Here is a 23,154-nt window from a genome sequence, read left to right as displayed (position 1 = left end):
TTATGCAGCAGAGATCCCTGAGTCATCCATACCTGGCTTCCCTCTTCCTGGCACATAAAGAGATTATACTTCTGTATTTGGGTAAATGGAAGTGATGCCTGTAGTTCCCAGGGCAAAGCATTTCATTAAAAGTACGAACTCTTCAACACAGAATCTCTTGAAGGTAGCTGAAGAAGTGTATGTTTTTCAGTGGGGTGGGGCATTCATCATCCAACACGACTGAAGTACCCTCAAGTAAGTCCCTCGAGGATGCACTTCAGCATACCAAAACCCAAGAAATGTTTCCTAGTAAACCAAGGGTTCTACATGAATACCTGGCAGAAAGGTTGAATGACCAAAATCCACAGACCACATCATCCAAAAAGGCTGTGATGACCAAACAGCCAAATATCATTTGGTCCCCGCTCTGCAACAGCATCAAGCTCCAGGCGACAATAAAGGATTTTGAAACATTTTCCGGGTCTGGGGAAGGCTCGGAGCTTTGGCTCAGAAGAAATTATTTTGAGAACCAAATGAGATAATGCACGTCAAAGTGTTCTGTTTACCATATGGAGCAGCACAAGAAAGAATTAGGCTAGACAAAGAGCCCATTTACACTGTTCTTGACTTCACATAAATTCCCCAGTACGCACCCCATCTTCTTGCTTTCTGCTTGAGGGCTTTTATTCTTGTGTTAAAAAATAGAATGAACATTGCTGGATAAGAGGAGCCCTGCCATCTTACAAAGCCATGGCTATGGTTCCCGCTCGCCATCAAGGTCCTCATGTATTGGCATCCCTCTGTTTCAACAGGTTACCTCCTAAGCTCCGGCTGGAAGGGCTAGAAATGACTGTGAGAGGTAGAAAGCGGAAAATCCTCTGTGCAGAACAATTAGTGACTGCTAATGTTCCTCGTGTTTCCACTGAGAAATCTGAATAAAAGTGCTGTAATTTCTACTAACTGCTGTCTTTGGGAAAACGGCTCAGTAACAATGAGGTTTGGTTTGATATATTTAAGATTTGATTTTTGTCCTTGTTAAGCTCTTTGGATAAGGTTGTTGCTCTTCTGGGACATGCTGGAGCTTCATTAAACAGTCTGGCTAAGTAAAGGTTAACCTAAATATTAAAACCCACAAACTCACTATTATGTATTTTTTTAAAGAGAGAGAAAGACCTATTTGAGGCTTTTCTAAGAGAGAAAAACCATTACGCTGTCTTCTTCTGTGTCAGTTTGCCCTAAAGCAGGCTGCTTCCTGAGCTTAATGGGCTCCTATTTCTTCTCAGCCCTTTCACTCTATTAATTACGGTGGCGGGTGCCTAGAGACACCGAAGCAATCATTTGTAAGATGATAGGAGCCCTCCTGGTTCTGTGAGGTGGGTTTTAGCCATCTAAAATTACCCAAACGAAACAGATGTTATGAACGAAAGTCCCTATTAGAATGTTTTCTTTTCATTACCTGGCAGAGAGCTGTGGCCCACAGGCTCCGGTGACATAAAGGAGGACTGCCTAAGAAACTGGGGCCTGGCCCTGACACCTGCCCTTCTAGCCACAGAACTTTGGATTCCCAAGGGGTTTTGGCTCAAGTCTCTGATGCAACACAAAAAGCCAGACCTAAGAAGTGGACCAAACTCCAAGAATGGAACTGCCAAATGTGCTGGCACCTGGCTCCTCCTACATGTCATTTTGAACAATTCCCAGACCTCTAGGTCCTGCCCTGAGGCTAATGAAGCACAAGACTGCATAAGAAAGATTTTGGACAAATCAGCCCACAAAGCACATTGTTGGTGCTGCCACTGTTTTTTGTTTTGTTTTTTTTTAATGGAATTTTCCTCTGTTTATGATGCATAGATAGATCCCTTTGCAGAATAAAAGATAGAGAAGAATAAAGCTGTGTGGTAACACATCTTGGCAAATGGTAAATGCCCTTATCCTTGCTGCTCTCTCTACCCTTCTGGTACCTAAACCCCATATTCTAGAATTAATTCACTCAGTAAGGTTTACAACGAGTCCAGCATCTCTGTGGTTACTGAGGAAACAACAATAAACTAGACAAAGCCCCAGTTCCCATGGAGATAACATTCTCTTGACTGAAAGATGGCTGAGACAATGATATACAATCCAATGTTGACCACCCATGCCCAGAAGAAACTCAAACAGAAAAAAAAAAAAAGAATGGAAATGGTCCTGGTTTTCAGTGCTTTAGTTAGGGAATGCCTCTTTGAAGCAGTGGTCTGAAAGAGACAAAGAAATAAAGGGTGGGAAAGGAGCCAGGGGGAAATCAGGGTAGGCACTGCAGGTAACCTGCAGGTGGATGCAGGCTTGGTGTTCCAGGCATAGCAAGAATTGGAAGGATCCTGGAACTGCAGCAAGGAGAGGGTTCTCTGGACGGGAGCAGGACCTATGTCTTCTCACATAGGAGAACCTAAGATGTTTGCCCTAAACAACATTATTTATGAGAAACTTGTTTGAAGCAGATTAAAGTAAGCATATAGACAATCTGGTTTTTTGTAAGACCACTCTGACATCCAGACATCCTGGCAATAAGGGGCATGGAAAAAGAAGTGCCAGTTCTGTTTCAGACGGCGTATGTAACTATACACCTGCACACCATCAAAGATTCTGCCATCACCTGTTTCCCTTTCTAGAGTAGTATCTGTTAGGTTTGGATTTAGAACAACTCTGAAGCGCTCATGCTCATGTATTTGGTCCCTAGCTGGAAGCACTACCATGAGGTGGCAGAAACTTTCAGAGATGAGACCTAGTTAGAGGACATATATCACTGACGATTTGCCCTGCTTGCTCTCTCCATCTCCCTCCTTCTTCCCAGCTTCCCCTTTCTCCTTCCAGGCTGTCATAAGATGATCAGTTATGCTCTACCATGCCCTCTTTGTTATGACATAGTCTCACTACAGGCCTGGAGAGATGAGGCCTACATTGACTGAAACTTTTGAAACCTGGGCCAAAATAAATACTTCCTTTTTTAAGTGATTGTCTCGGGTGCCTTTTAGTTTTATTTATTTATTTATTTATTTATTTATTTATTTATTTATTCACTTTATATCCCAGTCGTAGTCCCCTCCCTCCTCCCTACTCTCTCCATATCTGTTCAACATAGTACTTGAAGTCCTAGCTAGAGCAATAAGACAACTAAAGGAGATCAAGGGGATACAAATTTGAAAAAAAAAAAAAGAAGTCAAAGTGTCACTTCACAGGTGATATAACAGTGTAAGGGGCCCCCAACACTCCACCACAGCTGATGAACACCTTCAACAGAGCAGCTGGATACAAGATTAACTCAAAAGAAAAAAAAATCAGTAGCCCTCTTGTATGCAGATGACAAACGGGCTGAGAAAGAAATTAGAGAAACCACATTCTTCACCATAGCCACAAATAATGTATCTAGGATACTTTTTAATTGTGACAGAAATGTGGCTAATGTTATACTCGCCTGAGCCATGTAGTTCCTCTGCTTAAGAATGTTGATAAAACATTCTACATCACTGCTTACAGAACCTGTTTTCCCAAACGAAATGAACGAAACCATCCTGTGGCAACCTAGAAATGCCCACGGTGTTCTACATGCAGTAACCAATGAGAAAGGTTACATGGAGGGAAATAAGCAAACAAAATTCCTTTGCCTGCCTGCTTGCTTTTCTTCTTTTTCTTTCTTTCTTTCTTTCTTTCTTTCTTTCTTTCTTTCTTTCTTTCTTTCTTTCTTTCTTTCTTTCTTTCTTTTTTTCCTTCTCTTATAGAACTACTCCAAAAGAACAGTTCATCCATATGTCTCATTAAGGAGCCCTTCATGCTAGGCAAACAAGCCACGTGGTAACATTTGTTAACACAGTGAAATACTTGAGGCAGACTAATTTTACAAAGAAAAGTAAGGTTTTTTTATACTCACAGTTTTTTAGGCCCAAAATCTAAGGAGCCTCATAATACAGGCTCTAGTGAGGGCCTCAAGATAGATGGCAGGATGCATACTGGAAAAAGATCTATTCTCTCCAAAAAGAAATCAAGAAAGGTTGATATCCCACAATCCCTCCCAAGAGTCCATATTTGTGATTATTGGTTTTGACTGTCAACTTGACAGAACGTAGAGCCTGAGGAAAGAGCCTCAGCTGAGGACTTTTCTGAGCCTGGTTGACCTGTAGGCATGTCTATAGGGGATTGTCTTGACTGTTGACTGATGCAAAAGAGCCCACTGTGCATCATTCCCTCCTTTTGAGCCTTAAACTGTACAAGAGTGAAGAAAACTAGCTGGGCAGAAGCAGCAGGGCCCAAAGGACCCACATTTCTTCTTTGTCCTTGACTGCAGATATAATATGATTTAGTTGCTTGAGTCTCCTAAGTGACCGCCTCCCAAGCATCACAGCATCACTAGGTCTAAAGAGAAAGAGAACTACTGCATTCACTCTCTCCCAGACACTTTTCTGTATCAGCAAGCACCTTCATGCTATGAATGAAAGGACTCACTAGCACACATGTCTAGGAGAGATTGGGAAGAGTATTGGGTCCACTGTTGAGATGACTGTGAGAATCACATGCACAGAATGAATGTGTGGAGGGGAATAAGCATGCTTTGGGATGTTTCTTAACCTCTGCAGAGACACTAAGGTGGACCTCTGTAGAGAATAACCATGCTAACCCAGCGAAGAAAAGGAAGCAATCATTTCATGTGGAGAAATAGGTTATACGTTTGTTAGGCAGTCGAAGTGGGTCATAAAGTAGGACTTGAGCAAAGAAAATGAAAAATAGGGGTTTCAGAGCTGAAAAGATAACTATGAAGATGAAAGAAACACTCCAAGAGAGGGGAGTGAGTGATAACTAAGCAAATGCCAGATGTTCCTTTAAGCTAAGGTATCAAGTACAAGAAAAGAGGTGGGAAGAAGAAGTGCAGGCCAGAGAGAACCAACCTGTCCCAGGTAACAGGAAGCCATTGTGGGCACTGACAGGAAAAAGAGGAACGTAACATCAATAGGTATAAAATTCATAAAATGTAACACCAAAAAAATTTTCAATCTTGTAAGATTACATAAAGACTCACCTTGATAACGGTCCGCTTTGCAAAAAACTCATCTTGTCTTATGGTCTTACTAATTCAAGTTGTGGAGAAATTTCTTTTTTTTTTTTTTTCTTTTCAATGCAGTTTATTCAGGAACCTTGAACAATCCTCGGACCCTGGGGAAAGCCAGCCCACAGCTTAAATAGCCTCTGGGTAGCCAACCCAGGCATGCCACGTGGGCAATGCAGATAGGTCCACATACATGGAAACAAGCCAGATCCTCAGCCTTAGCCAAATGTGGAATTGTTCGTGACAGAGAGCACTCACCATCGGGAAGGTGGAAGGCAGAAACCAGCTCCATCTTTAAGGCATAGCATTCCGCAGCTCTCTACAGTTCCCCCTTTTTGTTTTAGACGCATCAGGCAAGAGTAGAGGTCTGATCTCTGATGTGGAGAAATTTCTTAACAGCTCTTCGCATTGGACCAGTTTCCTAAGATAATTAATTGGATTGGAGTATAAAGTAGGTCAATAATTCTATACAGAAAATGCCTCTAGGTACAATAGGCTTTATTAAGTGTTGAAATGTATGCTTCTGAATTATCTATACAAATTCACCATTGGTCATTGAAGAAAGAAATCTGAAACATCCTAGAACTAAGGTATATCTACAGGCTGATTGACTGATTTCTGGTTCCTCAAACACTTCTCAGTGGCACTGAAATTCAATCGTGGTTCAGGTAATCCAAACCCTAGAAAATATACAATTTATGCACATACATTTTGGAAAGATATTCAGTATGTGCAGGGAGTTTATCTCTCTGTTTATAATTTTCCTTGCATTCATATTAAGCTCACTTTACAATTCCCTTGATATAAATACCATAATGGTAGAGGTGGGGGGAGCAGTATGGAAAAAATAGAGGGCAATCTTACTTTTCCAGTTTGCCCTAGTGACTATTTCACAAAATGATTGCAGGGCAAGCAGATAAAATAAGAGCTGGTTATATAGAACAGACAAAGAAAGCTGCTCTCTGTTGCCCTCATCCAGAAGAACAAAAAGAATGGCTTCAGATTTCTTTGTAAAAGTAGGAGTTAAGAGAACCAGCAGAGTTTTTTGTTTGTTGTTAGTTTAAAGTGGAACACACACACACACACACCTTCCAGAGAGCACTTTGCCTGTTCACATCAGAGTTCTGGGCGCCATGAAGGAGAGTTTCACTCTCAGCTCACTAATCCACCAATAGAAAGGAACTAAGAGTCCAACAAATGAAACCTGCCTCTTATTTAATGGCCACTTTGTGATGCCTCTAAAAGCATTATCATCATTTTTCTTGTGGGTATTTTTAGTATTATCCGTTAAACAAGAAAACACAGAAAGGCAAAGGCCTGCCTTCACATTGGACTGGCTCTCTATGTAAGCCAGTGCTTCATAGAGGAGGAATGGGTGTGTGCTCAGGAGAGGCACCAAGCACACAGGACCGGATGGACAATGAATGAAAAGAATGGCCTCCCCACCCTTGCTTTACCGATGTCATCTGAGGTTTCAGGTTGAGGCTGCCTACCATGAACAGAGTTCTCAGTCCTTCATCCCCTGGAATTCTGTATCCTCCTCAGCCTGGATTTAACCAGATTAGTAAAAAACAGGGCCAAGGGGTTGGGAATATGACTCTGCCTCACTATGTACTTAGGACAGCTCTAAGGAAGGCATCAGAATCTCCAGATAAGAAAAATAAAACAAAACAAAGAGATCATCCCTTTTCCTCCTCCAGTGGCCTTCCTAGAGACACCAAGACCCTGCAGCCATATGGAGCTCTGTCTAGTATTCTCTGTGGCTTCCCTTTCTCAAAAGGTAAGGTCAGCCTTCTGCTCTCAGCTCTCTACCATTGTCCTCTCCCAAGGAAAGATGAGTATCAAACCAGCTTCTCTTCCTCTCCTCCACCTCTTGTGCATAAGAAGATGAGCCAAGACTGCTGAAAGAGAGAGAGAGAATAAGTTTTCCCCAGGGACAAGTTTTCCAATTGAATATCCAAAACCCAGGGATCTACCCTAAACACTTATACTAAACACTTATACACTTATGAGGAATACTAAATAAACGCAGTAGATTGTATTTCTCTTTGTTTTATGGTGTGTGTGTGTGTGTGTGTGTGTGTGTGTGTGTAATCTCCAGCATCTCAGAGTCAATAACATATAAAGCAACTTTTCAATTCTTTTTATTTATTTTTATTACTACATGTATGTGTGTGTGTGTGTGTGTGTGTGTGTGTGTGTGTGTGTGTGTGTGTTGTGGGTATGTTTGTGGGTATGCCACAGGGCTACTTAGAAATTAATAGCCCTCTCATTGTCCCTGGTCCATGAGCAATGGTCCATTAGTTGTTGCCAAGTCTTGAGGAGCACAGGAGGGTGGAAAACGGTGGAGACACGGGTAAGGCATGCATTGAGTAACCCGAGGCATTCACTCACAGCACTCAGAAGACCTAAAAGAATATAATGGCCTACCATAGAGCTTTCCCAGTGAGTTCCGAAGTGCTGACTTGCCCCGAGATTTACTTTCAAGTTATCCTACGACAAAGTGCCTTGCCACATGGGCTCCTGGGAATACGCGGATGCATTTTAGTTCGTGTTATGCTGTCAAGATTATTTAACATATGTTTTTATTTCAATGATCTTCCTAAAATAACGTAAAAGCATTCAAGTCGACTAAGCCCCACTACAATCATACACTGCCAAGTGGAGGTAACCTAGAGTAGCAGCAGCTGACTCTTGACACAGTGCTGCTCAGACTGGACCCTCCCGTGTGCATGGAAGGAACTCAAGCTCTCAGCTTATCACTGGACTGTGAATTGTCCCTCAAAGATTTGTAGTAAAGGCTTGGTTTCAAGCTGATGAGCTTTGGGGAAGCGGTTGGATCTTAAGGCCTCTGACTTAAGAGATCAGTTCTTTGGTTGATACATAATAGAATGACACACTTGGGAAATGGTAAAAAACTAGGAAGTGGAACTTCACTGGGGGAATCAGCTCACTGACGACATGATCTTGAATGTATATCTTGTCCTGACCTTTTCCTATGTCCCTCCCTCTGTCCTCCATAAGATGAGAACCTCTTCCATCACATCCTGCCACAATATGATCTTCCTGAGAGTTACGCCAACCAACTGCATGCTGAGCTTCCTGAAACCAGAATCGAAAACAAAGCTTTCCTCCACTAAGTTGTTGAAGTTAAATATCCTGTCATAGCAACCAGAAGGCTAACTCACACACAGGTATAAGTATACTTGAGAATGGAATGTTAATGGTTCTTTTCTTCCTTTTCCAACTTCACATGTTACAAACTGATGTGTTTCCTCTTTCTTGTAGTTTGAAAATAAAATGCACCCCATGGGCTTATATGTTTGAACACCTAGTCCTCATCTGGTAGTGTTGTTTAAGAGGGTTATGGAACCTTTAGAAAGGGATACTTACTCGAAGAAGTGTGCTACTAAAGGCAGGCTTTGAGATTTCATAACCTGGCCTCATTTCTAGTTCTCTCTGTGGTGGTTTGAGTATGTGTGGCTCCCATAGACTCATGTGTTTGAGTCACAGAGTCTCTTCACAGCAATAAAACCCTAACTAAGTGAAGCAACAGCCTAGAGACTGGGAAAGGATCTTCACCAACCCTATATTTGACAGAGGGCTAATATCCAGTATACATAAAGGACTAAAGAAACAAATTTGTTGTAAAAAGCAACAAATCAAGTAATCCAATTAAAAATTGGGGTACAGAGCTAAACAGAGAATTCTCTGTAGAGGAATATAGAATGGCAGAGAAATACTTAAAGAAATGCACAATATCCTTAGTCATCAGGGAAATGCAAATCAAAACGACCCTCAGATTTCACTTTACACCCATCAGAATGGCTAAGATCAAAAACTCAAGAGACAATATATGCTGGAAAGGCTGTGGAGAAAGGGGAACCTTCCTCCATTGCTGGTGTGAATGCAAACCCTTACAACCACATTTGAAATCAGTCTGGCTCTTTCTCAGACAATTAGGAATAGCGCTTCCTCAGGATCCAGCTATACCACTCCTAGGCATATATCCAAAATATGCTCAAGTACACAACAAGGACATTTACTCAACCATGATTGTAGCAGCTTTATTTGTAATAGCCAGAACCTGGAAACAACCCAGATATACCTCAATGGAGGAATGGATACAGAAATTATGGTACATTTACACAGTGGAATACTACTCAGCAATTAAAAACAAGGAAATCATGAAATTTGCAGGCAAATGGTGGGAACTAGAAAAGATCATCCTGAGTGAGGTATCCCAGAAACAGAAAGACACACAATAAATACTCACTTATAAGTGGATACTAGCCATATAATATGGGATAAACCTACAAAAATCTGTATACCTAAAGGTGAGCTAGAAAGAGGACCCTGGGTAAGATGATCAATCCTCACTCAGAAAGGCAAACCGGACTGACATTGGAAGAAGGAGAAAATAAGAAACAGGACAGGAGCCTACCACAGAGGGCCTCTGAAAGACTCTACCCAGCATTGTATCAAAGCAGATACTGAGACTCATAAACTATGGGCAGAGTGCAGGGAATCTTAGAAAAGAAGGGGAAGATAGTAAGACCTGGAGAGGACAGGAGCTCCACAAGGATAGCAACAGAACCAAAATATCTGGGCACAGGGGTCTTTTCTGAGACTGATACTCCAACCAAGGACCATGCATGGAGATAACTTAGAACCCCTGTATAGATGTAGCCCATGACAGCTCAGTAGCCAAGAGAGTACCCTAGTAAGGGGAACAGGGACTGTCTCTGACATGAACTCAGTGGCTTGCTCTTTGATGGCCTCCCCCAGATGGGGAAGCAGCCTTGCCAGGCCACAGAGGAGGACAATGCAGCCAGTTCTGATGAGACCAGATAAGCTAGGATCAGATGAAAGGGGAGGAGGACCTCCCCTATCCCTGGACTTACAGAGGGACATAGGAGGAGATGAGAGAGAGAAGGTGGGATTGGGAGAGGAGGAGTGAGGGGACTATAACTGAGATACAAAGTGAATAAACAGTAATTAATATAAAAAAATAAAAATTAATTAAAAAAATGTAGCCCATGCCCAGTTCAGGATCCAAGTGGTTTCCATTGTAATAGGAACAGGGACTGTCTCTGACATGAACTGATTGGCCTGCTCTTTAATTACCTCCCCCTGAGGGGGAAGCAGCATTACAGGCCACAGAAGAAGACAATGCAGCCACTCCTGATGAGACCTAATTGATTAGTATCAGGAAGGAAAGATCCTCCCCTACCAGTGGACTTGGGGAGGGGCATGCATGCAGAGGGTGGAGGAAGGGAGGGATTGGGACTGGAGGAGGGAGGGAACCACAGGGGGGATACAAAGTGAATAAAGTATAATTAATAAAGAATTAAAAAAAAAAAACTAACTAAGGTAGAAGTTGGTACCAGGGACTGAGGTATTGCTGTGATGGGCCTGACCTTGCTTTTGTTTGGAGGAATGTGGATTTTAGGATTTTGGATTAGGAAAGCAGTGGAATGCTGTGAATGGGGCTTAATGGACAATACTAGTAGGAGCATGGAAGACAGTGGTGCTGAGGATGATGTGAACTATGGGGACCTGGCTCTAAAGGTTTCAGAGGGGGATGATAGTGTGTGGCCTAGACACTACTCTTCTGATAGGAATGTGACTGCTTTTTGTCCTTGTCCAAAAAGTTTGCCTGAGGCTAAAGTGAAGAATTTGGGGTGAATTGCATTGGCAAATGAAATCTCAAAACAGCCTATGCTAGACTCTGTCATGTGGTTACTAGTGTTTACTCTAATAAAGAGCATTTTGATGAAAAGGAGTGAGGTGAGCAAGGAAAAGCATAAAACGTGTGGCTCAGGCAGAAAAGGAGCAAAAGGAAGTGGAATGGAATTAAGGGAAAATGGAAAAAAGGGAGCAGTAACCCTCAGGGCAAGATCCCACCCAGCTAAACTTCCATCTTGTGAAAAGGAGGTCCAGACAAGATTATACACACCTCCAATCCCAGCACTCAGGAGACAGAGGCATTCAGATCTCTGAGTTCAAGGTCAACTTGCTCTATAGACCTAGTCTGAGATCAACCAAACTTAGGTAGTGAAGGAAACCATGGAAAACAGAAAGCTGGTGAAGATGTAATTGAAGGAGGAGGCCACGTTACAGCCCCAGCGAGCAGCAGAACTCGGCAGCTTTGGCCATGTAGTCCTGTCTTTAGAGTCAAGGATATAAGAAAGGGGTTATGAAATCTCCCTCTGCAATTAAGGGAAGGCCATGAGGCCATGTGTACGGCAGGGGTGTCCTTGCATGGAGGCCCAGAGAGGCCATTGTGCGAGGCTGTGAAGGTATATCCCGGATTGCCTTGGAGATCCCTTGGAATGCCAGAGCCGTGGGAGATCTGCCAAGGAAAACTACTAACAAGAAGTAGAACCAACTCAAGAGAAAGAAGTGTGTCGCACTCACAAAGCTGAAAGGAGGTGGAGCTCTGAAGAGCGTTTTGGCATCAGACGTGGAGCTGTGCAGAGTTTGGAGTTTGCCCAGCTGGTTTCCAGGCTTCATTTGGTCCAGTATTTCCTCACTATGATTCATTCTGGAATGGTAGTGTATTATATCGTGTGCCACTATATGTCGAAAGTATGTAATTTGCTTTTTGCTTTTGATTTTCTGTGGGATTACAGGTAAGAGACTGCATGACTCTCGGAAGGGACTTTGAATTTGGACTTTTAAACACTGTAGAGACTCTGATAGACTACGAAGGATTTGAAGTTGGACTAAGTGCAACTTTCCTGGCCTGTTGTCATGTCCTCTGCTGTTACAAGCTCTATCCCTCTGGAACTGTAGCCAAAATAAACCCTGTCAGAGTATTTTATCACAATAGGAGAGAGACTAATATTCTTTTACAACCAATGATAATCTTTCTTATATCCCATCATTGAAAAGCCAGTGTGACCATGATATTCATTTGCCTCCATATGAGGCAAATGAGTAGATCCTTGATGCTCTTTTCCTGATTGTAGATGCTGTGCTGGGTTTCCAGTGTGCTCAGTCACCTGTATTGACTACATCATTTCAGATTGCCATGGCCTCGTGACTACTGTGTCCCAGAGGCCACAAGGAAACCCTCACTAGTTTCTAGAACAATCTAGAAGAGCTGTAGAATATTGGATGATGTTTCAGGATCCCCATGAAGCTTACCAGTCACCATTATTTAAATTATGGAATTAAATTCCAATCAGAACAAGTTCTTTCTGACTCATGAATTTTGGGAGGCCTATTAGGATGAACCAAACTAGAAAGTGAGTGGAGAAAAAGATCCCCCTACTAGGAAAAAAAAGTTGCAACACACACACGTGTGTGTATATATATATGTATATATATATATATATATATATATATATATATATATATATATATATGTGTGTGTGTGTATATATGTGTGTGTGTATATATGTATATGTCTATATTTACATATGTCTATATACATATTTACACACGTGTATATATGTATATAGACATATATACATATATGTATATATAGACATATATACATATATGTCTATATATACATATATACATATATATACACACGTGTGTATATATATGTATATATACATATGTATAAATATATGTATATATACCTATATAGAAAGAGAATATACAGATGTATATATTCTAGCTAAAAATAGGGAGTTGATTTCCCAGATGATCCTTGAGAAGAATTTAGATGTACCATATCAAAACCCATACTGTTCTGACTAACACCCACTTTATCTCCCTCGGCTGCTCACTTTCTCACAGATGAATTAAATAATGCCCACCTGTGTCACTCCACATCCTGCTGGAACACCACCTGATTGCTCAGAAGGACTCTATTATGGCAAACATCAAAAGCAATCATAACAATTTACCACATTTCACTCTCTCACACTACATGCCTACATGCACACACGTACCATTGTATCCTCGCCTTTCCCAGAGCTGCTGGGAGGCAGCCCTGGGACCTCATTGGGCCAGCTAAAGTAACATGATGGAATGACGGGCTGAAAAACGAGCATCTGTTCATCATGACTATCTGCAATAAAACAAAGCTTTGTTTTATTTGGTTTGGAGGTGATTCAATGTGGACCTTCCACTCTGCACGTGCCACTGACGCTTTTGATCTTTCTCATTCCTTCTCCCTTCTACCAACCAGCCCTTTACTGACCGGTGTACATTCCTGATAGCAACTCCTTTTTAACCTGATCAGCTAAGTATGATCCTGTCTCTCTCTTGCTGTCTGCCTGTCTCAGACTTTCACAAGCCATGCAGAGGGAAGTAAGCTGAGGCAGAGCCAAGAAAGAGAGAAAGAAAGTGGGTGTGGCTGCATTGTCTTCTAATCACCAGCTCCATCAGGAATTTGGCAGCCTGGAAATGCCAGGCTTAATATATGGAGCAAGCACTTTTCAAAGTGGATTAGAGAATTTTTTTTTCTGTTATAAAGCCAGGCAATTTTTCACTGATACAGCTAAATGAAATAACCCTTTCTGGGGTCCTTCTCTGAGGGTTATTTACATATTATATTATGTTAGACGTTGTTTTTCTTTCCCATGGCCTCTTTCCCTCCATATTTACATAACAGATACACGTCCTCGAGGTTTTTCCTCTAATTTTGTGACACTCCATCCTTCACATTCATGAACCTGCTGAATACTCATTCAGTTTCTTCCAGCAGCTTCTATTGCACGGACTAAGAACGTCACTATTAAAATTCACCCAGATCAGGAAATAAATACATAAAGATATGCTAAGCCTCGCATACAGGAGCAAAGTGTTACTGCAGCTGATAAAAGAGTTGTTATATCTCAGGCAGCTCGTAGCAAATGGGATTAGAATCACCGTGCTGGAGAAAAGGACCTTAGATACCACTTAGTGCAAACTGCTCTCCTGACATAAATCTGCTGGGCTTCAAGATCACCTTTACAGAGGCCTCGTAGGGGAATCAAATTGACTTGTAGCACACAGTGATTACACAAACAGAACCCCCTCACCACTGCTTTCCCCATATAACCCACAGCCAAACAATGCTCCACACTGCCACCCCGCTCAGCCTTGCCGCCCTCACGTCTCATCTGGATGGTGACAGCGGATGTCTAATTAGCTTTGAGGCACCCACATTCGCTCTCAGGTGATGACTCTCCATCAAATCCCCAAAGAGATCCTTTAAAACATGAATCCAATCATATTTTCTTTCCAAAATTTGCCAGTGTCTTCTCGTCCAAAAGCCATGGGCTCTCCCATTAGTCTAAAGACCCTATGTCACCTGGCCCAGGCTACCTACCTGACATCTTCACCTTCCTACCTGTACCACGGTGACTTCGTCCTATTCCTTAAGCACAACAGTGAGACAAGATTCCCAACTTTTACTGGTGCGCTCCCCACCTAAGCAGCTTTTTTCTCATCTTACTTCTACCCTTATGTCACGCAATTGCCTGTTCAAATGTCACCTGTCATGAGAAGCCTTCCTGTCTCTCTTTTTCTTTTCAAAAAGTCTCCAATTTTGTCACAGATTGACAAGCACTACATTGTTATACATTTATACCGAGCATTGAGCACCTGTTAAGACGAGAGTCTTTCTTCCTCCCATTCAGTAGCGTATTCCAAAGGGAGCTGAGTCAGGCTGGAGAGCCAAGCCTGGAGACCCGTAGTCAGAGACCCACGGTGACAGCTCTCTGTGTGTGAGATTCCGGGAAAGAACAGAAAAGAATATCTGTTTTCCCTTCCCCGGTTTATGAGGAACCAGAGTTATAATATGTAAGTTTCAGTGTGACGCAACCAAAGATCATTTCCCCCTGGCAGGGCTGCCTTGCTGGCCTCAGGAGATGAGGATGTGCTCAGTCCTGATGTGACTTGATGTGCTGGGGAGGGTTAAAAAGGGGGAGGGGAGTTCCCCTTTTCTGGAGGGAAAGAGAGTGGGGAAGGGGAAAGGGGGATACTAGGAGGAGAGGAGAATGGGGGGCACCGTTGGGATGAAATTAAACAATTAAAACCAATATATATATATATATATATATATATATATATATACAATTTTTTTTCCTTGAAAGATTTGGCTGTCTAACCTACATGGTCAACTTCACTGAAGCTAGAATCATCTAGGAAATTGAGATGCATCTTTGGTGTGTGGCAAGGTGATTTCCAGAAAGGAATGTGGGAGGCACCATCTCATGGGCTAAGGCCCAGATGGAATCAAAGGGAACCAGCAGCAAGCACCAATGTTGCCCTTGTCTCTGCCTGGTGGCCCACTGTGGTGTGAAGCCAGGGGCGCCACCACGCTTTGTTCTCCATGACAAACTAAATCTTCTGAAACCATGAGCCCAGACCCCGTTTCCTCCTTTTAAGCTGTTTCCTGAGGTGTTTAACTACAATGATGCAAAGAAGTAAGACATAAAGGCCATCCTGGTAACAAACTCTCTTTATAGGGCTTCCTTATTTTTGTGAGAAAATGTTAGCAATTGTACTTTTTGAAAAGCGGAAGTCACATGTGGTCATGGAGTCTGGAAATCCAGCACACAGGAGGTGACTCTGAAGGGTAGTCATGAGTTCTAGGCCAGGCCACCCCCGCTGCAGAGGAAGACACCACAGGGGCGGAGGGGAGAAAAAAAATATGGAAAAGATAAATATAAAATCCTCATCTGAACAAACACATCGGTTAACATAATAGTCTATACACTCTGGAGCCCAAGCTGTCTGGCCAAATCCTGCCTCAGTCACCTGTGTGCTGTGTTGTGGGTCACTATGAGTGGGACAGGAAGTGCCCAGGTATTTGGTCAAATTTTACTCTGAGCATGTTTGTGAAGGGGTTTGGGTTTGCTTAGGAGACCAACACCTGCACTGATTAAATAAAGCAAATAGCCCTCTGTATTTGGGGTGGCCTCACCCCAGCCATTTAAGGCTTAAATAGAACAGAAAGTCTGATGGTATCACAATAAGAGGGAATTCTCCCTGTCTGACTACCTTCAAGCAGGGATATAGATTTTCTTTTTCACCTTCAGATTAGAGTTACAGGACTGTCCTAAGTCTCCTAAGACTACACTGTCTGTTTTCCCACCGTGGCTCTTCAGACTTTTTATACTCTAGCTTTATTTAAGCCAATCTTTGTTTTGGCTACATATCTGCTTCTCCATCTACCTGTTGAGCACATTGTTTCCACTTCTCTGGACAACCCTGAGAACACGTGCTGTTAAACTCCTTCGCCAAACTATCTTAACTTTCAGTCCATGTCTAGAGATACAACAGTGTGAGACACGGTTGTAAAGCACATCAAGAACCTATGAGAGTCCAGCTGTTTTGGTAGTTCCCAGCATATAACAAGTATATCCGTGTCAGATATTGTAATTCTGGAAGCCAGGAACTTTTAAGAACAACGTCATTGCCGGGGAAGGCCATAAAAGGTAACATTCGGGAGGGTTGAAGCACCATCAGTGTTCATGAACCTTAACTTGCATTGTTCCAGGAGCCCAAGAGATATCGTAGGATATGGAATACCCATTCACAAAATAATCTCCCTGGCCGCTGCCTGCATGTCTGCAACAATATCCCAGGGTAGTAGCCTTAGAGTTCAGGACCCAAAGGGTTATTAACATAGCTTTGGAGTTTATGGTAGCTATTCAAGTCCACCCTAAAGATAAGAAATCTGGGGGAAAGGATATTGCCAGAGTCAAGGTCACATCACTTAATTCACTAAATCTGTACACCCAACAATAAGCCAAACCTGGCTGTTACTGCCCTTGGTCTCTGACTCCTCGAAGCCACTAGAATCCCGTTATCTTACTGAACCAAGATTCGTCTCACAGTACTTTAGCTCCCCAGGCCAGTCTGCAACTTACAGTTTAATTAAATCCTGTGGAGTTGCATTTTTGAAGAAGCTATTATCTTTAAGTGATTCTGGTTTATGACTGTCTGAGAGGAAAAAGAAGGGGGAGAGAGAGGAAAAAAAAACAGAAAAGGCAGAACAAGAGGTGACGGAGACGAGGAAGCATAAGAGCAAATCAAGCATCTTTGATCTGCGTTGATTAGTTATGCATCTTGCCAGTGGTAATTGAACGACACAAGGAGAATGTGAATAGCCCACAGAAGCTCCGGTGCCGGTGGACGCCCTCTCTCCATCACCTGTGTCCGTGGAGGACCGCAGTGCTGACACGGCATCACGGTTTTCAAAAGGCAATTTTGGACAGAGCATAAAATAGTTCTTCGCCCTTACAATTTACATTTAGATGCTGCAGAAAATAAGTTATGGGAGCACATCTAAGTTGAGTTTACAGTTTCAATCAAAATTTCTCCTTTCTTATGATGCTTGTTATTCATCATATAAAATGCCGTTGCATAGAGAGGAAATTTTGAAGAATGATATTTTTGCATTTCCCAGTTTGCCTTGAGTTTCTGGAAAGGTACAGCTTTGAGCTTTTTCGGTTGGTTGGTTTGTTTGTTTGTTTGTTTTTATACATTTTTGCTTTTCTGTAGTTGTTACAAAATGAAAATTAACTATTGTTTAGATTTCAGAAAGCAACTTTTGGATGAACAAGGACGAGGAGGGAGGTTCAGGAAATGCTCAAGCCTGTAAAAAGTGCCCCTCGCCAGACACTTTTATTCCTGCAGCACAGAAAACAGGGAAAGAGCACCTTTCCATGCAAATAGAATGGCCTCAGGCTTTTCTTTGCAATATTTATGACCAAATTATATTTTTAATGTCTTTGGAACTCCAGAAACAATTGCAAGTACATGATTAGCTGACAGTGCTGTGTTTTTAGTACACATAATAAATCTAGATGTAAATTTCATTTCGGTGTTGTATCCTCTAAGGGCGTTAGCTACTTGATCTTTAAATCCCTGCATTTGGAGCAATCTAATTCCACAGATGGTAATTGTTGCCATAGAATGGACACTGTATTAGGCACGGAGGGGCTGAGGGATACAGTTCCTGAATTTAATGAGCTCAGTGAGGAGGTTGGGATTGTTAAAGGAACCAAGGAAGGACATCAACCAAATCAAAGCGTAGAATAAGACGATGTCATGATGACACAGGAGGGTGCTGTGCAATGTCCAGATGTCCCCAGTCCTCTTGAAAGCCGCGTTGTCGGCATCCTCATTCTGTTCATTCTCCCCAAGGACCCACTGGTTCCTTCTCGCCTCTAGAACGTGTACCCTGTGACTCAGTGTCATTTACTCCACCGATATGCATACTAACTCCAGTATCTTCCTCGAACTCCTCCCACTGTCTTTGTCTTTCAGTTTCCTTGTCTTCTAGCCATCCTTCACTCACCCTCCGTATCTCTTCTTGCTGTGCCTTCCACCATTAGAAAAGGACTATGCTGCTTCCAGCGTCATGCTCTTCTCCAACATTCCCTCACCTAAATTCCTAACTCGCTCCTCCTAGAACAGCTCCTCCTCGCAGCTCTTACCGCCCATGGAGCTCATTCATATTCACACACTCCTCCCTCACCCTTCCATGGATTCCACAACCTACTGCATCACTCATGACACTGTACAGATCCTAAGCTCCCTTGATTAATTACAGACTCTACTCAGAACCTGCATCTGGGTCTCAGGCATTCAACCCACTGGATAGATGAGCATGTAATTATGCTGATTGGCTTCAATTCACATCAATGATTCCTAACTCCAAGTGGAACTGTCCTGTGCCCTGGGGTGCATGTTGTACTTCTCTAATAGCTGCAAGTCTTCTGCTCTCCAGAGGATACGCCATATCTTCTCTTCTTTCCTAAAGCTCTAGCACCCCTTTCTGCCATTCTTTCAGCCACGACCCAATTCCTTGTGTGTTGAGTAAATGGAAGCAGTCAGCAGAGATTTCCCCCATGGGCCAGCAGCCAGAAGCCACCTGTGGGTGCCTGTAACCACATAGTCTTGCTCTGGATTCTCTGTCTCTGTCTCTCTTCCTGTTTGTCTCTCTCATCTTGAACCATTCTCAAAAACATAAAGGCATACAATAACATCTACATGATAAAGAAGCCTGCCCAGACCATATAGTCTCTGCTACAACCATTTCTATGCTACTCTTTGCAGTCAATCTCAAGTCTTAAAACACTTTTTATTGATTCTTTGTGAGTTTTGCATCATGCACTCGAGTCCTGCTCATCTTCTCACCCCCTCATAGCTGCCCTTCACTCTTGCAACCTCCCCCAAAATTAAAAATGTACACATAAACAAACAAAAAGCATAGAAAAACATCTCTTCGTGGAAGTTATAAAATGTCACAGTGTGTCCCACAATATATCTCTCTGTCCAGACGTCTTCATTTGCAAATGTTCATTGCAATGAGCATTGGTCTGGTTTGAGGTCTCTGGCTTCTGTGACACTATCAATATTGTATCCTTACTGGGACTCCTCAAGTTATCCTGTTCTTGCCCTGTGTCATGAAGATCCTGAAGCTTTGGATCCTGCAGCAGGACTGGCCTTTCACATGCCCCAACCATTCACAGATGATATAAAAATTTTTTGGGGGGGGCAACTCAGAGCCCTGGATCTGGGCCTGGGTGGTCGCTGAGCTGGTGAGCCTGCAGGCTTTCCCTTATGTGCACATTCAGGGGGAGTTTTCCAGCACTGTTCCAGCTAAGCCACCTAATTCCTCCATTGGCAGGAGGCAGCGTCAGCTGTCCTGCTCTCAGGCCCCCAGGATGGCTCACCCTCACTCATGCCTCCAGAGCCAGCTCCGTTGTGCTGCCCAGTCAAGCTACAGAGGCCCACTACTCCTAGTGCTGCAGCCTGAGAGCAGCTGGGCCATCTCTCCCTGCTCTTGCCCAAGGATGGCTCATTTGCATTCCCTCCACACCAGATCCAGCTCTACTGTGCTGCCCAGGCAAGGTGCAGGGCCTGCTCTCCCGAGTAATCAGCCAGTGAGGGGTAAGACCTGCTCACCAGCTCTCATAACCTCAGGGTCAGCTCTCCTGACTGCTTCCAATAGTGAGAGGTCAGGAAACACAATCTCTATTTTTAAAAAGTTTCTTATACTTGCAAGGCCATGTTCCTCTTTACCAAATTTCTTTTGATGTGGTTTTTTGTCCCCACCACTTTGTTTCAACCTCCATGACAATTTCTCAGTTCTCCTGATCCTCTATATTAACAATGAGCTATAAAACTTATTATTCTTACCATTTGAAATGCTCGCTTCACGTGGCCTCTAGAACAAGGGTCCCAGTGAAAACGAGCAGCTTCAGAAAACTGACCACAGTGACACTCACGACTACTTCTCAAGCACTGGTATACGTCTCCCATGGCCAAGTGTTGTTGCCACTTAGCTAGCAGATATCTCAAACTCAGTATACACCGTACAAAAATTATATTGAACTGCTGGACTTCATCTTCATATCTTCCAAGGCTATCTCTTACGTCTGTCCAGTTGCTTATGCCCAAATTGTTGAGATTATCTTTGAGCAACCTCTCTATTTCCACATTTAATCCAACAGCAAATCATTTTTTTATATCACCTGCAAAATCCACCCACTTAATACCATTTCTGCTTTGTGACCTTTGTGCAAGCCAGCATCCTTTCATATGGGTTTTTGCAATAACTTTTGATGATAGTCCCTGTTTCTATCTTTGATGCCTCCGTTGCCACTAAACAATGAGAGCAATGTTTTAATATAAGTTACATTATACTACTGTGGTCTGAATGTATTCACCTCCGAAAAAATAAGTTGAAAAAAATAATCACCTATGCAATAGGATTAAAAGATGTAGGTCAAAGAGCTAGCCACTGAGTTCTCGTCAGAGACAGTTCCTGTTCCCCTTACTAGGGTATACTAAGCTTACTTGGATACTGAGCTGCCATGGGCTACATCTGAGCAGGAGTTCTAGGTTATATCCATGAATGGTCTTTGGTTGATGGGGGGCAAGGCCACAGAGGAGGACAATGCAGTCAGTTCTAATGAGACCGGATGAGCTAGGGTCAGATGGAAGGGGAGGAGGACCTCCCCTATCCATGGACATAGGTTGGAGATGAAGGAGAGAGGGAGGGATTGGGAGGGAATGAGGGAGGGGGCTACAGCTGGGATACAAAGTGAATAAAATGTAATTAATATGAAAAATAAAATTTAATTTAAAAAAAGATGTAGGCCTGGAGAAATGGTTCAGAGGATGAAGTTGTTTGTCATAAAAGCATGACAGCAGGTTTTTGGATCCCTGTAACCCATGTGTCTAGTCTCTTTTCTGCCTGTGATAAAATCCCAAGACAAAATCAGTTTAAGGGAGAAAGGGTTTATTTTAGTTCACCCTTCCAGGTTAATTATTGCAGAAAAGTCAAGGTGAAATAGCTAGTCACAACATGTCCTCAGAAGATCAGAGAGAAATTGCTTGTGCTGTTTGGTTTCCCTACTCTTACACAGCTCAAGGTTCACTGGAATGGGGGTGCTGCCCAAAGTGGGCTTAGTCTTCTTATAACAGCTAACTTAATTAAGACAGCCTCCACAGACATGCCTATAGCCCAACTCAATGCAGACAATTCTCAGGTGAGTCCAGGTTGTGTCAGGTTGAAAGCTGACATTACACCATGTAAAACTTGATGTGGTAGTGTGTATCTATAAATCAGAACCTACACTGACATGGAAGGATAATCCCAAGAATTATCTATGAATAGCTGAGAATGATAAAAAGATCCTGCCTCCAACAAGGCAGATGTGAGGAACAGCACCTCAGGTTATCTGTCCTTCAACCTCCACTTGTGCCTCATGGCACATGAACTGTACCCACATGACCACATGCGCACACACACAATAATTACACACATTAAAAACAACAACAACAGATATCATGTGGTGGCACACGTCTTTAATCCCAGTACTTGGGTGACAGAGGCAGGCAGATGTCTGAGTTCAAGACGAGCCTGGTCTACAGAGCAAGCCCAAGACAACCAGAGCTACACAGAGAAACCTTGTCTTGAAAAGAAAAAAAAACTAAATCAATAAATAAATTGATGAGAATAATAATTTATAAATATGAATAAATAAAAACATAGAGAGATGCAGCCTTTGAGAGGTGATTAGGCTGTATGCTGGTTAGATAGTTGTCAGCTGAACACAAGCTTGGGTCATCTGCGAATATGGAACCTCAGTTAAGAAAATGCCTCCATCAGGTTAGTCTGTAGGCAAGTCTATGGAGGATATTTTCTCCATAAATGATTTGATAAGGGAGGGCCCAGCCCACTCTGGGTTGTGTTACCCCTGGGCTGACATTTCTGGGTTGTATACAAAAGCAAACTGAGCAAGCCATGTGAACCAAGCCAGTAAACAATATTCCTCCATGGTCCCTGACTCAATTCCTGCCCCCAAGTTCATGCCTTGAGTACCTGCCCTGACTCACTTTAATGATGAACTGTGACCTGAGATATATAAGTCAAAACCAAAAATATTCCCTTGAAGCGGAAGTTTCAGGTTTCTTTGGAAACTTAGTTGTGTCATGTAAATATATTTTTTTGTTTTGGTCCAAAGTATAGGATGTCGGAATGTGCCACTCCCCCTCCCTCAGCTCCAGAGAAAACAACCCCCTCAGAAAACAGCTCCCGTGAAAAGGCACATGATGTTTGTCAGCTGAAAACTACCTGGTGCTAGGGGCGTGATTTTTGTGAGCTGGAAACATCCTCCTGTGGACTCTGAGAAGGGATAAATAGGAGCCCAGAGACAGTGAGACAGTGCTTTCTGCACCTCTACATTTTGCAATGGTTTGCAATGCTTTGCTGGGTTTTGCAGAGAGAAACACTCTAGAGAACCTTTCTTGCTGTTTGGGTGAAGTCTAGCTGCTTCTATTGAATGCTCCAAGGCGCTGATGCATGTTGCTGCTGCTGCTTTGCTGTTCAACTAGACTGCTGGTATCCTGACGACTGAGTTTGGTATATCCCAAAAGAACCTATTGACCTTTATCAACAGGAAGTGGCTCAAAGAGGTCTACAGCCCCTTTCCCTACTAATCTCCTACTTAAGGTTGGGGATGGGGTGTTGGAAGAGAGGTAGAGGCATTTAAGAATCTTTTTTTAATTTTTATTTTTATATTAATTACAGTTTATTCACTTTGTATCCCAGATGTAGTCCTCTCCCTCCTCCCCTCCAAATCCAACCCTCCCTCCCTCATCTTCTCCTATGCCCCTCTTTAAGTCCATGGATA

General features: G+C 42.8%; 1 long non-coding RNA gene across 1 annotated transcript in view; it reads right to left on the bottom strand.

Annotated features, from left to right (window-relative positions):
* Nucleotides 1–14,732, bottom strand: part of LOC132652813 (uncharacterized) — a 44,490-nt gene extending 29,758 nt beyond the window's left edge. Inside the window, exon 1 of the long non-coding RNA XR_009590369.1 lies at nucleotides 14,600–14,732. This is a non-coding gene — a long non-coding RNA (uncharacterized LOC132652813). The remainder of the gene's footprint in view (nucleotides 1–14,599) is intronic.
* Nucleotides 14,733–23,154: the final 8,422 nt, after the last annotated feature.

This window comes from Meriones unguiculatus, chromosome 3 (genome assembly GCF_030254825.1).
Source record: "Meriones unguiculatus strain TT.TT164.6M chromosome 3, Bangor_MerUng_6.1, whole genome shotgun sequence".
Classification (NCBI taxonomy): Eukaryota; Metazoa; Chordata; class Mammalia; order Rodentia; family Muridae; genus Meriones; species Meriones unguiculatus.
This window is presented reverse-complemented; position numbering and strand designations above follow the sequence as displayed.